At 35.7% G+C, this 2,829-nt stretch overlaps 1 pseudogene; it reads left to right on the top strand.

The window, feature by feature from the left end:
• Positions 1-334: 334 nt before the first annotated feature.
• LOC125577947 lies at positions 335-2,686 on the top strand (annotated as a pseudogene).
• The last annotated feature ends 143 nt before the right edge of the window (positions 2,687-2,829 follow it).

The raw sequence follows: 2,829 nt of genomic DNA, 5'->3' as shown, positions 1-2,829 counted from the left end.
TAGTTTTTTTATTTTAAATTATTTAATTTTTATTTTAAAAATTTTAAATCTCACCTTCAAAATTCTAACCCTTAATTCTAAATCCTAAATTTAGATTAGTTAACCATATGATAAATGTTTATATCAACCCTTTAATAAAATCTATGTTAGTCATCTTGAACAATATTTTATGAAAATACACTAAAAAATAATATGTTAAAGAGAAAAAAAATTCAAAAATTGCAGAGATTTGCCAAGGTCAAGTAACTGATAAATCATTCCCGATAATATAGCTCACCTAGGATATTATTATTAATTGCTTTTCATTCCTAGTCAATTAAATATAATTCAAAAAGAAAAAGAAATAGACAGAACAAAATCCAAATTGTAAAGCGAGTAAAAATCGAAAGTCGTATATATATCACCCCTAAAAACAACCTCGAGTCGTTTTACTGGAAAATTGAAACGTAACAAGAAGAATCCTTCAGCAGATTCAGTCGGAATCGATTGAAAGGTAACATCTTTAACGCCTTCTTTCCACGATTCAACTAGCAAAGTTTGAATTTTTATTTACCGTTCGTTCCTCAACAGCGACGCTTCAGTCTTCAAAATCGATTCTTCTTTTTTTCTTTCACAAAGGTTCTTACTTTAAACGTAACCATCGAGGGTTTTACTGATTCAACAGTGTGACGACTTCAGATCTTATACATAATGTTTGTTGAGTTGTTGCAGGCGATCGTTTTGTGTTTACCATAGTTCTAAAAGGTTTAGTTTTAAAATCTCTCAGAAGATGGGAAGTAGCAGTTCGAAGAGTAGGATAAACAGCACGCCACAGCATCCTTCTGGGTTTCAGCAAAAGAATCATGACAAAAAGTATTCACTCATCGGCGATAACTACCGTTCCACCGATGAGGTAACCATTAATCAAGGCAAAAGATTCTTGAAAGTTTTTTTTTTATTGTTCTTGATATGTTTCTTTGAATGTCCGGTTATGGTAATTAGGTTACTGCTGCTCTTTTGCAAGCCGGTTTGGAGTCATCGAATCTGATTGTTGGTATAGATGTCACAAAGAGCAACGAGTGGACAGGTGAAAAAACCCTATTTGCATATTCGAATATGTAACTTTTTAATGTTAAATGTTTCTGACTTTTGTTATTTGATTTTACAGGAGCGAGATCATTCGACGGGAAGAGCTTACATCACATAGGACCAGCTCCAAACCCGTACGAGCAAGCTATTTCAATCATTGGAAAGACTTTATCCTCTTTTGACGAAGATAACTTGATCCCTTGTTATGGCTTTGGAGATGGTAATGTTATGTTCTGCTGCATTACAAGTCCTTTTTTTTTTTCTTTAGTAGGACAAAGAGAAGTAATGGTTGTTGTTTTTGTGTGGTTGGTGCTTGTAGCTACAACACATGATCAGGATGTATTCAGTTTCTTTCCGGATGATGCATTCTGTAACGGGTTTGAACAAGTGCTTGCGCGTTACAGAGAGATTGTTCCTCAGCTATGTCTTGCAGGTCCGACTTCTTTTGCACCCATTATCGAAAGGGCTATGACTATTGTGGAGGAAAGTGGAGGGCAGTACCATGTTCTTCTCATCATTGCTGATGGACAGGTAAAAAAAAAACTAAAGGCTTTTGCTTTTTCGCTTTTATCACATGATCGGTTACTAATTAGATAATTATGATGTTTGTTAGGTGACAACACAGCACGGTGGACTCAGTTCACAAGAGCGTAAGACCATTGATGCTATCGTTAGAGCAAGGTAAAAAAAAAGAAAAAAAAAATTCTTGATTATTAGTTTCATTCAACATTAATTAGATGATGATGAGCTTCTTGTGATGATCTTAAATGCGCAGTCGGTATCCATTATCGATAGTTTTGGTTGGTGTTGGAGATGGTCCTGGGATACAATGAGACAGTTTGATGACAACATCCCCGCTCGTGCCTTTGACAACTTCCAGTTTGTGAATTTCACGGAGATTATGGGGAAGAACATTGATGCTGGAAGAAAAGAAGCAGAGTTTGCAGTTTCAGCCTTGATGGAGATCCCTTCTCAGTATAAGGCCACCCTCGCGCTCGGCTTACTCGGGTATAAGTTCTCATTATTATAACCCTCTGCAACTAATGTAATAATTGCTTTCTCTAATAAAAACAAAACAAAAATGATCTTGTTTCCAAAATCTACAGACGGAGAACTGGAAACTGTCCAAACAAGATTGCTCGTCAACCACCAATAAGTGGTTGTAATCGATCTGTGAGCAAGAGCTCGAAAAGTTCTTGTTCAAGTATGTTACCTCTGCACCTCCTATGTCAACTGGTAGTAACGAAAGCCAGGTTTGTTCATTTCTATATTACATAACTTTCAGAGAATGACTTAACCATGTATATTAATCAAAATCAGTTAACCGTTGTTTTTCGGATTGAATTTCAGGTTTGCCCGATCTGTCTGGTTAAAACAAAGAACATGGCATTCAACTGTGGACACCAGACTTGCGACGAATGTGGAGAAGCCATTCAAACCTGTCCTATTTGCCGCGTCTCTATTGCAGTTCGTATCAAACTCTATTAGTAGTAGTAATTTTTCATTTACTCACATTTTCACTGCTATCGGATTGAATTGAGAATGCAGCAATTGGTTTTGCACCTTTGTTGTTACAAGCTTTACCGTTTTCTTTATAAAGAATAGGTTGTTTTCATGATGATAACATGTATTCTTGTCATGCAAGTCTGCTTTTGTTTGAACTAGGTGCAGTTGACATATCAAGTCCAAACCAAACTAAAAAAGCATTTTGTAACAACATTTGTTTTACTGACACAACATATATTCATGGCTATATTGACT

This window comes from Brassica napus, chromosome A9, assembly GCF_020379485.1.
Source record: "Brassica napus cultivar Da-Ae chromosome A9, Da-Ae, whole genome shotgun sequence".
Classification (NCBI taxonomy): domain Eukaryota; kingdom Viridiplantae; phylum Streptophyta; class Magnoliopsida; order Brassicales; family Brassicaceae; genus Brassica; species Brassica napus.
This window is presented reverse-complemented; position numbering and strand designations above follow the sequence as displayed.